This window comes from Lineus longissimus, chromosome 6 (assembly GCF_910592395.1).
Source record: "Lineus longissimus chromosome 6, tnLinLong1.2, whole genome shotgun sequence".
NCBI lineage: Eukaryota > Metazoa > Nemertea > Pilidiophora > Heteronemertea > Lineidae > Lineus > Lineus longissimus.
The window spans coordinates 13,075,298-13,090,557 of record NC_088313.1 but is presented as its reverse complement, the minus strand read 5'-3'; the positions used below and the strand labels follow the sequence as shown (position 1 = coordinate 13,090,557).

General features: G+C 39.8%; 1 protein-coding gene across 4 annotated transcripts in view; it reads left to right on the top strand.

Annotated features, from left to right (window-relative positions):
• LOC135489502 (5-hydroxytryptamine receptor 1A-like) overlaps window positions 1-15,260 on the top strand; it is a 169,720-nt gene that overhangs the window by 134,746 nt on the left and 19,714 nt on the right. For 3 of the 4 annotated variants that reach the window (XM_064774881.1, XM_064774882.1, XM_064774883.1), the window contains one exon: window positions 1,830-2,110. The gene's annotated coding sequence lies outside the window, so the exon portion shown is untranslated. Of the gene's footprint in view, window positions 1-1,531; window positions 1,582-1,829; window positions 2,111-15,260 lie in introns of those variants that run through there. The other variant, XM_064774884.1, reaches the window with a different exon arrangement.

The window sequence follows — 15,260 nt, the reverse complement described above, 5'->3', positions numbered from 1 at the left end:
AACTCGCTCTTCTGGACATCATGATTACTGTGCCCACTCAATTAAACGAGCATCAGCTGTTGGTCTTCCTCGACTCGTATCAGTGAATGTAAAGATATATAGGGGGAAAACATGCATCCCTGAGCGGGCAAACCTTACCTCAAGTGGGAATTGCATAATATGCAGTGTATCACCGGTAATACACTGCAGATAATATTGATCGATAAACTCTCCACTTTGAATTGAAGCACCTGCTGATGGAATGAGTAAGTACTAATTAACTCCTGACGCGATGTTCCCTTGAGTGACGAAACCTGGCATCATGTTGCGTGTCTGAGCATTAATAGCCCCATATCAATAGTGAGCGATTTGTTATGTAAAATGTAGGAGGAAACCGGGGCAGGGGCCTGGGAGGAAACCGACGCTGTTAAAGAGAGTTGCCCTATCTATCACATTGATGTACAGGGACCGACGTCGAGTCGCATTCCGATACCTCAGAGGTGATAGGCGCTGTTGTTGCCACTGCACCCGACTGGAAGGATTCAAGAGTTCATTTCAATATCTTATAAATTATTGTGCCATTACTGTTTTCCGTCTAAAGCCAATGCTTGCAGTTGCGTGAATCAATAAAAGCCAATTTAAGTCTTACAGGGATGACAACCTAATCATTTGGTACAGATTACCGTAATTCTAAGTCTGCAAACAAATTCAAAATCATCCGTCGTGCACGAAATACATGTAGACGCTCGCATGTTTAACAAATTTAATGCAAATTCGAAGTCACAACCGCATTGAATCTCACTTTTTGATCAAACGGGGCGTAATAGGTTGTACACGAGCCTGTGAAAAAAAGAAAGAAAAACATTGTGTGTCCCACCTACATTGCACTTTTTCTCCTTGCTTGGTTCCGAGTGTTTCAGTGAACGGTTTTTTCTTCCACCTACTCTTCAAGTGAGTGTCCCGGAAGCCAGTGCGACTTATCAGCCTGCATCGCGATAAGGCTAGGAATTCTGCTGATATAACACTGCAAACCGCCGGATATTCGCGAGCGTTTTAACTTGGCACACATCGCGAACAATCAAACTTCGCGAAAAAAAACCTGCGATAAACTGTTTTGATTGGAATCACCGTAAGGAAGTTTTTTCATCTGCCAAAATAAAATCGGAGTGACATAATTTTCTTTTTTTATGAATTGTTTGGTAGATAGGCGAAAAATTGCGCGCTTAGCAGTTGTATCTGTAACGTACACCAACTTTTATCATTCTGTACCAACTCTCTTATTTTGTGTACATTACATACAACCCCCATACGACGAAACTGCCTCATTTAGCCAACAAACGACTCCAGAACAGTTAGTAGTAATTACCCGCCTAACGAGTTTGATAAAACCAGCTGCAGGAATTCGCCCTGAAAATCAGGAATAATGAGTCTATTTTAAGCGCGGCAGAGCCTCGATCTCAACACTGAATGGATCTCATTGAATTGAATAGTCGCGTGTGTTGAATAGCCTGAATAGTATCTGACACGGATAATATGGGTTCCGAGAAATGTTGTTATTTTGATTCTTTTTCCTTTAGTTATGTCCGTCTTTTCGATGTGTAGGTATGAGTCCTCTTTACCTTAATGTCGATTGCTTACTTTCCAGACGGTAGCGGCAATGGCGGGCTTTCTCTTGTTTACCTTCTCATCTCTGCACTCTCTTGGTTTCCCTCTCGATCTCGCGCCAGTCTCGCCGGGGAGCTCACGTATGTGGATATATTGGCGTGTATCCATTTCGATCGTTCTGCGAGTCTCATGCGTGTACGTCTATGTATGCATTGCTTTAAACCAGTGTCATTCTGTATTTCCAGGTCTGGATCGATGTTTGAATGATGTAGCAACATACTCGAGATGACGGCTGGAGGGACGAGTCATCGTGGAGCCTCCTCGCTCCACTGAGCTTTAACTTTCTCTGGATACACGAAATGTTCTCGCGATCGCAGTTTTCATCTTAACGCGGCGGATACCCTCATCTCTGGAATACTTTGTTAAGCTATGTTCTCTTTGGATTAACATTTACATTCCAAATTTCATTCTTGGATTATCTCTGAGGATTATCTATCTTGCGATCTGGATTTACCACCAACAACACGTAAGTTCATGACTATGTAATTGATTAAGCCATTAATTCACCAGTGTTGTCATCTTCAATTCATCATCTCCCGGCATGATCAGCCGAGACCTTTCTTTGTCTAGTGGTAGTCAATTTAACTTTCTGTCTTCCGAACGGAAAACATGACATGAGCTTCGTTAGTTTACAAAAACATATGTTCTAGTTTTACTTTAACATTTACATCCTTCTTGTAACTGAACAATTTAATGGCCTGACTTCTTTAAATCGAGATCGTCATACTCATCTCCCAGAGTTGCAAAATCTTTCAATATTGAAAGATTATGCGAATATGAGTAAACAATACCTCGACCTGTTTAAATGACGATCGCGATCCTGAATCCTGATCCATGATCCTGATCCATGATCAGTAGTAAAAAAGCCTTGACTCTTAAAATATCATTATGATTTCCATACCAAGTTCTTTGTTTAGTTGTAAACCATTTATGCCTTAACCTCGTAAATGATTGTTTACTCAGCTCAATTTACTGCCTTGACCTCTTAATGTGTTCATAAATATTTATACTCACTTTCTCTCAGTCGTAGGTCCTTTTCAGCCTTGAATCTTTAATGTCACCATGATTGTCATACTCGGATCCTCAGCAGTAAGCTATTCCATGCATTGATCTCTCAGTGTCTTCATTAATGCCATAACCAGTACTTCAGTAGTACAGATGTTCCAACATTGAACTCTTAATGCATCGTCATACTTTTAAATTTCTCGGTTTTAGACAATTTCATATCATGATCCTCAGTCCTGAGTAGAGATGACTGTCATACTGCAAGAGACACTCAGAGTTAAATCCACAGAACTTTTGAACTTTATTGTCATACTCAGTTCCTGAGTCGTAAACCATTTATGCTTTGGCCTCTTAATTTTAATCACAATTGTCAAGCGTAATTGAGTAGCAAAAATATTGATTCCCTTGGCCTCTTCCGCAATTCCTCAGTAGCACTCAGTGTTCAGCCTTGACCTCTTAATGTTATCATGATTGTCAATTCGTCAGCCTCAAGTCTTGACCTCTTAATTCGAATTCCTACAGTTTTAATTGCCTTTATCTGTTTATGTCATTATGATCGTAATACTCAGTTCCTCAGAAGAAAGCAGTTTAAGGCATTGATATATTTATAATGTCATCACTATTGACATGCTCAGTTCCTCACTTGTAAACTATTTTATGATTTGGCCTTCACAATTGTCAAATTCAGTTCTTCAGCAAGAAACAATTTGGTCCCCTTGGCCTCTTGGCCTCACCACTTTTAATGTACTCATTTAATATTATGTACAGTGCTTAGAAAATGTATGCACCATTATTTTAGCACTTTAAATCAAATAAATTATTATTATTATTATTATCTTCCACAATGCTTTAGTGGCATTCAGTTTTCAGCGTTGACCTCACATGGTAACAAAATTGTCATAATCAGTTCCTCAGTCAGCCATCAATTTTATTCCTTGACCTCGTAATCTCATCTTGAATGTTATTCTCAGCTCCACAAACTGTAGTAAAGAGTTTTATGCCTTTATGTTCAGCTGTGATCTCTTAACATTTTCTGATCGTAATACCTCATTCCTCAGTTGTGAACATTGACCTCTTTTAAAATTTTACCACGACTTTCATATTCAATTCCTCAGTTGCAAACAATTTCGTAACTTGATCTCTTTCAAATGTTATCACAGCTGTTATACTCAATTACTAAGTAGCAATCACTGTTCCTCTGGTTAAAATTCCTCGGTACCAAGTAATCTGATCTACTCAGGTTTCGCACGCCTAACGTCCACTGCAGTAAGCCAGTGTATGTGTTCATTTAGGAGGCTAACGACGGAAGTAAGTTTCTTGATTGATTGACCAGCAGCATCAATTGCAATAGTGGCTTGAATAGAAGGCCTAAAATTTCCCCCATTACGGGCCTAGAAATGTGCATTATGTAAAGATCTGGCTGGACGTAAGAAGTGAGAAACTAGAGTACATCTATTGAGTGTGATCATTGTATTAGTTTACTCCAAGTTCAAACTGATTTTGGCTCCATAACCTCAAAGTGTCATTGTTTAACTGATGTGAAAGCTATCCTATAAAACTCCTTTGTACAACATGATTTGGGAACCATGACCTGTGAGAGCCAGTGTTTAACTGATGTGCTCACCATCCTTAACTCCTTTGTGCAAAATTATATTCCCTCCACGATCTCTCAGTCTCATTGTTGAAACTCCTTTTTTGTACAGAATTAGATTCCCTCTATGACCTCTCATAACCGCTAAAGCTATGAACTTGAAATTTGGTACACATTACTCCCTACGTCATATAACCTCTGACACCGAATTTCGATCCGATCTGATTCTCGACTTGGCCACCAGGGGGCCAAAACTGAAAAAGGTAAAAAGTGCAATATCGCGCTTATTAGTGAATTTTTTCGATGATATTTTTATGGTAGGTACGCCGAGCAAGGATACATCGCACAGCTTACGGGTGTTTGATTTGACCTAATTTTCAAGGTCACAGAGGTCAAATGACATAAATTGGCCGTTTGTGTGTAACTATGGCACGTTTCTTTACCGCTAAAGCTATGAAATTGAAATTTGGTGCACATGACTCCCTACGTCATGTACACTCTGACACAGAATTTCGGTCTGATCTGATTCTCTGACACAGAATTTCGGTCTGATCTGATTCTCGACTTGCTCACCAGAGGGCCAAAACTAAAAAAGTAAAAAAGAGCAATATCTTGCTTATTAGTGACTTTTTTTCAATGCTATTCTTATGGTAGGTTCTCCAAGCAAGGATACATCACATATTATATGGGTTTTTGATTTGACCTACTTTACAAGGTCAAAGAGGTCAATTAGTGTAAATTGACCGTTTTAGTGTGGCTCGTTTCTTAACCACTAAAGCTGACAACTTGAAACTTGGTACACATGACCCTCTCGGTAAGATAACCTTTGACACCGAATTTTGGTCCGATATAGTTCTAGACTTTGCCACCAGGGAGCAAAAACTGAAAAGGTAAAAAGTGCAATATCTCGTTTATTCGTGACTTGTTTTCGATAATATTTTTATGGTAGGTACTCCAAGCAAGGATACATCACATGTCCTAACGATTTTGATTTGACCTTTAAACTATACATGTAGTCGGTTTCTTAACAAGGACGAATTCCTAACCACCAAATATCTATATATGGTAAGCTCAATGGCCCTTGGCCTTTTCATGTTATTGCTGTGAACGTCACCCATCCGTAACTCTTTTGTTGAGAATAACTTTTGTTTCATGACTACTTAGTGTCATTGTTTACATGTAACTGATGTAGTCGTTATCCTTTTAAAACCCATTTGTACAATATTATTTTGGTGGCATGACCCCAGTGGCATGGTTTAACTAATGTGGTTGCCCTCCTTGGGGCAATAGCGAGTTTCCGCATCGCTTACGATTACGATTACGATTACGATTACGATTTGTGTTTGACGTCATCGATTTTTGGTGCTACGTCGTCCCCAGCGAAATCGTCGATGGTTCTTTCGTCTCGTTCTTACGAGGATTCCGGCTGATCTTCGTAAGTCGAAAAACGATTACATGGATTAGCGACAAGCCTATTCTCCACGCTACATATCAAATTCAAGGTGAAATATTCATTGAAGAATACTTTAGAACATATCTGTCAAACATAGGAACTGCATTTAATTTGATCAACGGCGATTATGATCATGTTTTAGCGCCGAGAAAAGTGCACCCAGAGCATGAGAGCAGAGTATAGGGCCTATACTACAGTACACCAAGTCGTTGGTGTGAATGCGGAAACAAAATTTCTGGTCCATGCCGGTTTTGAGAGTATTACGATTACGACTTTGAAATCGTAATCGTAATCGTAATCGTAAGCGATGTGGAAACTCCCTAATATCAATTCGGTTCCATTTCGGTTTAGTGATATGATTATAATAGTTATAATAGTTATAATATATGATTTACTGATATATCATGTCCATTTTTCACAAAACTCATTCAGTCAATTTTGTTCTAGCCCCCAGTATCTTTGCTATTGTGCTTCGTCAGTACTATCTTCCACACATTGTCAATGTGAATACATGTAATTTATCTTTGGGGACTAATCTTATCCGTTTTCTATCAAACTATCCCTCTCTGCTCTCTGAATACTTAATGAACATTATGAACCAACCTTCCGATGGCAAAACAATTGATACATTCAATACTAAATACCACCAGTGTAAAAACTACAGAGTATAAGTTGGCCTGATTATATATATGTCATTATTTGTCAATTTCTGTTCACCTCCCACTGCAAGTGCAAAATTATTTTGATGTACACTCATCTCTATTTGTCTCTGTAACTACTCTTTGATGGCAAAGCAATTGGTGTGATATAAAGAGAGACAGTCAGTCTGTTTTAAGATCCTGAAACAAATATTGGTCCTTGGCCTCATCTTCATGATGACATCCCTTTTACCAGGTCGAGGAACACTGCAGATCAGCACGAACATGTACGTGTAAGTTGTGTACGTACATGGATTGACAATTTTATGAAAATTTTTCCTGCACTGTTTGTGCCTTGTATCAAACCAAGATGTTGTTATGTTTTGGTTTGACATCAACGAATGAAATATCGTGTTTCTTTGACTCAATACAAAAACTTTCCATTGTTAAAATTACAATTTGTCTGACCTTTCTCTGACCCCAATATTATGATATCATTATATTGTGTGGCTAATAGAACGTCATCAATTTCGAGGCCTTCATTAGTACATATCCAGTTGTGTCGCTGATATTAAGTATTACTGTAGAACCTCTCATTAGGGACACCCTCGGACTGACAAGTGCTGTACTGAATAGAGAAGTGTCCTGATTAGGAAGGTCTAATTGATTGGAAGCGACTAATTTAGGTCCAAAACAAGTGTCATTGATAGAGCGGGAGGGCGTCTCTAATAGATAAGTTCTGTACACTAACAAAACGGATAGTGCGCCAAATTGGCATTTACACTTTTAGTTGTGGTATCAGAACTAAAAGTTTCAAACTTTACAGGAACTAACTGTATCTGTATCGCATTGTGTGGCGATTTTCATTAGCTTTTCATTGAGTATAGACTCTAACCCGTCATGGCCACCCGATATCTCTCTACTGCATGTATTCGTCTCAAATTCTCCAGTATCAAAACAATTTGTATCCATACCATGTGTACATTTAACCAACGGTGAATAACAATTCGATTGATAAAGGCAACAATTGTGAGCCGTTTAGCTAATTTCTTAAGGGATAGCTTCATAAAAAAGCGATAAATCTGTAACAAATGTTAGTGGAACGTTTAGCCAGTCATAAATCCTCGATACTCATCCCAGTTAATGATCGTAATGTATGTTCTCACACATTTGCCTCCTATAAACTCGTAAAGCGCAATTAAGTGACATTGTGACATTTATGTACTTCCTCAGGAGTATTTTATCCTGCGATATATCCGAGAGAATTACCTGACGATACCACTTTGCTCATAATCAGTGCTATTTTCTGTGCAACGTCGATACTAAAGAGTCTAACAGGACATTTTCGTGCCCGGAATATATTTTTGGATCGAAGGCCGTACGCAATAGGATGATAAGGCGGCGCGGGTATTTTGACACGACTCGCTCCTGGCAGAATTTTTTATTTTATCCGCTCGTTATTTCAAATGTACAGCTGCTGAGTAGTCGATTAATTCAATTTTGGTTGTTTTGCCCATTAAATTATATGTATAATAACACAAATCAATGAATCACTAATTTATTGTGGGTAAGTTCAGTGCCAAAACTCATAGAAATAAAGGTTTTTGAATCACATATTTATTGTTGATAAGTTCAGTGCCATAACTCATAGAAATAAAGGTTTTTGATTTTTTAAAAACATTTTGACCCACACAGTAGAAAATTTTCAGCAAAATTAAAATTTTTAGTGGTTTTTTCAGAATCTCCCCAACTCATCTTACCGAAAACCCCGCTACGCCTACTGGTTGCATATTTGTGTTTACCGAAAAACCTTCAAATGTTTTGTCAAAAGCTCCAAAAAACCTCTATTTCTAGAATGCAATGTCTGGTTGCCACTTGCTGTAGAGGGGAGGGCTTTTTCCTCACTATGTGAAAGTCGATCATATGTATCATACAATGAAATACAAACTACATGTACACAATCAGATTATATGCATAACTATTGCATATCCCGACCTACAATAATTCGAAAGTGTAAACTTGCATGCAGGCCGAACACAAGTGTATAATACATTTTTGATTGCAATGAGACTTTTTTGTTTTTAATGGAGTGCGGTGACTAAATTGACGGGCCAGATAACACACTAAATTACATCATTATCATCAGGGTAAAATATGACCAATCATGACATGGGTCGATCGATATTATTTCATAATAGTTACTAGCTGGCAGGACAGTATCGACATTAATGAAATGGTCAGATTGAAGAGATATTGTCAAAACTATGCAAATTATTCGATATGGAGGCTCAAAAATCTCTACTAACTAGACTACATTTTGGACTCCAGAACTTCAAGGAGTACGGTGTCCTAACGGCGGTCATATTGGTGGCTTTGTAAGTTGTACACCAAGAGGAGGGTCGGGGTAAGTTGAAGTATCAAGTCGGATAATCTTCTTTTATTATGCTAGTGGAAGGGGGCGACTAACGTAACACTGAGGAACTTTTGTTGGCATTGACATTTTGCACGGATGGTGTTGACATGTTATCCTGATGCAACGTTTTGTTTTAATTTCGAAAATTTACTTCAGCGGAGCAGTAATTTGTTGTTTGATCCATTCAATCAATTCTCCTTGCATCGCTCAGAAACCAAAGCTATTTTAATCGCTTACTTGCCCTCCCAGTGCATCTTGACCCTCAATGTATTGACATTGCTCTGCTTAGACAACGCGTGGAGGCTAAGGAGGAAATACCGCTGGTCGTTCAGTACGGCCAACTAGGGTGATGAACGTCACTCAACAACTGGGTGTAGCACGATAAATGCAATAGCCTATATTTTAGTAACCTACCTGGTGACCCACTGAACTGATGACCATCAACCAAAAATACCTTCGTAGGAACATCTATTCACACCAGTCAGGCGGTGTTATAATAGATAACCGATCCCGTGGTTATGGCGTTCACCTCGTGAACGGAAAAAATGTCGAAGGTTCGTGGCCCGCTGGTAACCTCTTTCCGATGCGGCCGGTTGATTCGACGGCAACTTATCAAATATAGGGCACAAACTACCCTCGCCAGGCGCCTGACATGAGAGGTAGGAGTTTGGAAGTAGAGTGTCCCATAAACCAAAGCCGGCTGGCCTTTTCATTTGGGATGACACTAGATAATGAACAACGTTTTTACAGCAATCCTCAGAAGACTTCAGTGCCTTTAATAGTCATTATCATCTTCTAGATATTGTAAAACTCAATTTTTACAAAGAACGATGCGAACGTACATGAAGCATCCAGTAATGCTATTCTCGCAAAGTTCTGCACACTGCATATAAAACAAAATGAAAAATCTTGCGCAAGGACCCACAAATGCCTCCAGCAGTAATAGAAAGGGCGTTTTGGGGACGGTTCAGAGCAGAGATGAGACGTGTATGTTAGCAGCAGATTATGGAGCATGAACTTGACGAAACATAGTGGGGAAAACAAATAGATGGCTTTGACTTTGATGCAGTTGCAAGTACAAATGTACACGTATACTTTGCAGCCGGAGTCGGATAGTATAAAAATAGAGTACATTTGTATATTGTTTAGAGTCAAGAGACTGGAGACAATTATTTAGTTCTGTTTTTTTTTTCAATCTCCTTCAAATACATGTACACGTTTTTGTTCGTCTGGAGTTGGTACACCATGTATGGAATAAGTCATCGAAGGCCAGTTCCCGAGCTCAGTATATTTGCCATTATATACATGTTGACCTTCAGTTTCTACAGGCTTTTTGGCTCACCGTAGGGGAGTCTATACAATACCGCAGTGTCCGTCGTCCGTCGTCGTCCGTCGTCGTCGTCGTCGTCGTCGTCGTCGTCGTCGTCGTCGTCGTCGTCGTCCGTCGTATCCTAGTTCAAAAACAGTGGCACGTTTCTTAACCGCTAGGCCTATGAACTTAAAACTTTGTACACATGACCCCCTAGGTCAGATGACCCGTGACACTAAATTTCTGTCCGATCTGATTCTCTACTTGGCCACCAGGGGGCCAAATGTGGATATCTAAAAAGTGTGATATCTCGCTTATTAGCGGCTTGTTTTCGATGAAACTTTTGTTGTAGGTACTCATAGCGAATATACATCTTATATCATACGGGTTTTTAATTTGACCTACTTTTCAAGGTCACCGAGGTCATGTGGCGTAAATTGGCCGTTAGAGTGTAAACTATGGCACGTTTCTTAACCACTAAAGCTATGAACTTGAAACTTGGTACATATAACCCCCTATATCACATAGCCTCTGGTGCTGAATTTCAGTTTGATCTGATTCTCAACTTTGCCACCAGGGGGCCAAAAGTGGAAATCTAAAAAGTGTGATATCTCGCTTATAAGTGACTTGTTTTCGATAAAATTTTTATGGTAGGTACCCTTGGGAAGAATACATCACATATCTTACGGGTTTTCAATTTGATCTACTTTTCAAGGTCACAGAGGTCATATGGCGTAAATTGGCCGTTAGAGTGTAAACTATGGCACGTTTCTTAACCAGTAAAGCTATGAACTTGAAACTTGGTGCATATAACCCCCTACATCAGATAACCTCTGATGCCAAATTTTGGCTCGATCTGATTCTTTATTCGGCCACCAGGGGGCCATAATGGAAAAAGTAAGAAGTGCAATATCTTGCTTATTTTTAGTGATTCGTTTTCAATAACATTTTTATGGTAGGTTCTCCTAGCAAGGATACATCACATGAGTTTTTGATCTGACCTGCTTTTCAAGGTCACAGAGGTCAAATGGCGTAAATTTGTCGTTTGATTGTAACTATGGCACGTTTCTTAACCACTAAAGCTTTGAACTTGAAATTTGATACACATGACTCCCTACGTCATGTAACCTCGGACACCGAATTTCGATCTGATCTGGTACTCAACTCGGCCACCAGGAGGCCAAAACTAAAATAGGTAAAAAGTGCAATATCTCGTTTATTATTGACTTGTTTTTGATGATATTCTTATGGTACTTACTCCAAGCAACGATACATCACATGTCATACCGACTTTGGTTTGACCTATATACTATACATGTACAATGTGTCTTAATCTGGATGAATTACAAAGCACCAAATATCTATACGGTGAGCACAATGGCCCCTGGCCGTTTCATTATTGTATCATCTGCGGTCATCATTACTCAACAATTATATCAATATTATGATGTTCATGTACTGTCAGCAGAGTACGGTAACAATGCATGAAAAGGCAAGGCCAATAGGCATTATATGACAAGCAAACGTGAATTGTAGCAAAATATCACCGCCAGCTTGTGTACGGGTTAGACATCGTGTTGCATGTTGTTTTTAGTGCGATCTGCTTTCGTTCGCATGGCAGGGGCTTTTCATGCGACTTCGTGATAGCCATCGGTACAGGGAGTTGAATACTGCCTCTAATGAGCATCTGCTGATATAGCCTGCATGGACGCGGTGAAATTGTGGCTCGGGTCTCAGACTAGAGGTCATGAGGTTAAGGAATTGATACCGTTGTCTCACTCAAACCGCGAGGGTGGAGCTGAAATGTAGGCCTATATTTTAGCTCCACTGACCCGAGCGGTTTGGGTGAGACGATCTTATCAATACCGACAGTGGGGTATCAATTTCTATTCTAAAACATATCAAATTATATGTTGAATAATGTGGTTTAAATGCTTTTAAAATGCTCCCACGTTGCACCAACCCAAGCGGTTATGGTTGTCTCACCCAAACCTCTGTGGTGAAAACGAGGCTATACACATTATCCATTATGAAAATATATATCACTTACGCATGGTCTTACTCTTAGAAAATCCCAAGATGCAGGCCTATATATTGATTTTCTCGATAGATATAAATACAGGTCCTATTGAAATCTGGGCTGTCCAAGCTGTGATACTTAAAACTATATGCATTTGATATTCGCCCATGGGTTGCAACACATACCGATGTATGGCTCTAGTGTTTGGGAACCACACGCCGCCGCGGGCTCGCAGTGGTTGTGTGAGAGTCTGATCGCGGTAGAATACGAAGCATTCTCTAACCATAGGGCATCGGCTTAGCACGAACCTCGCCAGGTAAATCAAGCTGAGAAACTACGAAGTCCGTAGCATGGCATACACTCAATGCATATCAAAAGGCAACACACTGAATTAAACCAGATGTAATTGTTGGTTATCTCCATGCTGCTGTTTCATCATGATTGTAGGTATATGCCAGTGACACTGACGTGCTTACATATGTGCCATTCTCGAGCTCACTACTATCTGATAAAAGCAATCAGACGACGACCAACCAAGGCAAAAATGAGATGACATCGCGTGGTCGTTGTTTTCTATTATCCCTATCGATGAACTAGCTAGCAGCTCGGTGTTGTCATATCGCCCCCTCGCGTGTTTTTCCCTGTGGCGAAAATGATGTTGTACTTCAAAACAGTATGGCATGAGGTGTGATTCAAAACCAAAGTCAGTTGTATACTCCTTCCCTCGCACACGTTACATAAGCTCAGTCGTTCACTTTTAGGTCTTTGGACTAGGAACATCGTAGTTCCTCCAGTTGTGACCAAGCTATCGGATTCTTTTAGATGACAACTTCGAGACATTTCTGGTCAAAGCCACACAAAAAGAGGCCAGCTGCTGGAGTTGTCGCTGACCTCTGATGAACTCTAAGCACACAAGCGTTCTGCTACTTTGGGCGTTGCTGTACATCATAAAAAGACTGCTCGGGGGGGGGGGGGCGTTAGCTACTTCTCAAAGGAACTAGAAATCCCACGGTAAAATAAGTGGCGTTTTGGAGGTATTTAAGATATTTCTGATGCGCCTGCTTCATCTAATATAGGTATTCACTGATTATTATATTCAGTGCCGAAAGTTTACATAACGAAGGAGCTTTGACATGGACACAGACGACAGCAGTTCCACAAACAATCACACATCGTTCTTAAATATATCGGTTGGCCCAAAATGCACTTGTAAAATTTAAGAGTGCGTAGATACGTATGGAAATTTGTTGTTGATATCCAGTAGTCCTTAGATATAAACAGAGTACTGGTGATGTAAATGATACATGTGTCCCCTGAAAATTTCATAAATCTAGCTTTTAGGGTACACTTTTCAGACTAAAGCTAAAACTGCAAGTCAGAATTTATGGCCACCCAAAATATTGAGATTCACACTAGGTCGATCGTTTAATTCTTTACACCACCTTGCATTTGAAATGTTTTAAATGCAGGCTTGGATGTCTTCGGTATTTAGATTCGGAATACATAGATGTGCCCACAACAATACGAGGTACGGTGAAGTAGGTCACCTTCCCTAAACTTTGATATGCTTTGGGTAAATAGGCCTTCACTCACATGAAAATGGGCAGGTCATCCGTGAGATCGTGGGCTACGATATTGTTCAGCCTACATGCTTTTTAAACTTGGTGTCGGAACCTATAATGGTACATGTAAAAATATGCTTGCCTTAAATACTAGCCTTGGTCAAAACCTTACAACTCCCACTACAGCTACGTGTGAATCTAATGGTTACGTGGGCACCAATTGAAAATGTAAACAACTGCCATCTGCAATCCTTGGATCTCAGAAGTTAACTGGAACCCCCATCATATTTGTACATGTAGTTCTTGTCTTTTATGTCCTGCTAAACTAAATACAAATGATTATTATTGTTATTCTTGAATTTCATGCACCAGAAGCTGTATAGTTGGTGTAACCAGAATCATTGTCACTCTGAGAAAAGTCTCCTCTAATCGTTAATATGACATACAGCTAAGAAGGTCACGCAAATGCAACGCGAGCATGTGAACCTCTACATCGTGTGTAATCGTGTCAATATGAAAATGAACACAAGACCCATGCAGAGAAGTTGTTGTGTATTTGTCAAAGTTTTAGTAGTGTGACATGCACGTGGATGTGAACCGTAAATACGCCACTAATACGCTGATGGATCGCTCCATTGCCAACAATTTAAAAAGTCATAGCTAATAGTCTCCCAAATTGCCCAAATCATCGCGCAGGCGCAATGATCCTTATAAATCTAACCATATCATGGTGTACAATTACCAATATATTTAGCAGAACGTGAACTAAGGTAGTATATATACGAACTGATTTCAACTGTATAACTGTTTGCTTAATTACCCTAACTAGGCTGTAAAATCGGGCTGTTGCCATAACTAATTCTTAATTGCAACATGTCTAATGTGGTGTTTGGAACGGGTATCCAATATTCTAACACCTCGCGCGCGCATCTCCCCTGGAATTTAAGACGGGTCCCAGTCGATTTGGCAGTTTGGCTGTCCATTTGTCATCATTATTTCCCACAATGGTTCGTGATTGCTGGAACATAGATCAACACTTTCATTTCTCCTGTTTTGAAGACGCGGCTAATGCTATCATCCTGTTGTTCTGGATATCATTATATATAACTTATATTAGCAGAATAATGATAAACCGCTCCTTTTGCATGGGAACAGGTGCCACTGAACTGTAAAGCCGCTTTACATACGTGGGAGTTGCAGTAGATATTGTTGGGTGAGCTCCGGCTGTTTACACGAGTCAATGATTGGGTTTTGGTGAAAACAGTCAAAAGGCGGTATGATAAAGTACATGTTCATTACTATAGCGGTAAGATTGGTAGCACACAGAGGTAAGTGTCTGCGAAATCATGTTGCAGAGGATTACTAAAAAAAGAAGCTAGTAGCAATAGGCAAGTTTCACAACCCTTTTACGAACGACGTAGCACAATGTGACGTCATCAAGTCCTGCGCAAATTGATTTACGCGAGACTCGTGAATCGATTTTCGTTCTAACACCTATTGTATGTAGGTCCATGGTGTCATCGGTTGCTGTCCTCGTACGGGTGAGCCTATTACTATTTCCACCTCCCATGCCCTCCCAAAACGAAAAGCAAAAAGAAAACAATTATTATCACAATGTGTTACTG